The following is a 307-nucleotide window of genomic DNA, read 5'->3' on the forward strand; positions in this document are numbered from 1 at the left end:
TAGATCATGATAGAATCTTGTTAGTATTCTCCCAGTTGCCATTTACCCCTCTGCTCTCTCTCTTTCTCACTACCACTAGTTGAATTTCTAAAGAAAAACAAATATGCTTGAAGTTCTTTCTTGGCTTGCAAGTCACACAAGGCTACGCCTTTCTTCTCTTTGCTCTGACAACCATCCTAGGGCCTCCATCAGTGAAGGACCAGTAGTAATGGCATCTAGGGTGTGGCTCTGCTCCTGCAGCCTCCCCACCATGGAAGAGCACACAGCCCTCCAGGTTCCACCCTTCCCCATCCTTCCCAGCCCTTCT

Source organism: Condylura cristata, unplaced genomic scaffold, assembly GCF_000260355.1.
Source record: "Condylura cristata isolate star-nosed mole 26May11 unplaced genomic scaffold, ConCri1.0 scaffold00001, whole genome shotgun sequence".
NCBI lineage: Eukaryota > Metazoa > Chordata > Mammalia > Eulipotyphla > Talpidae > Condylura > Condylura cristata.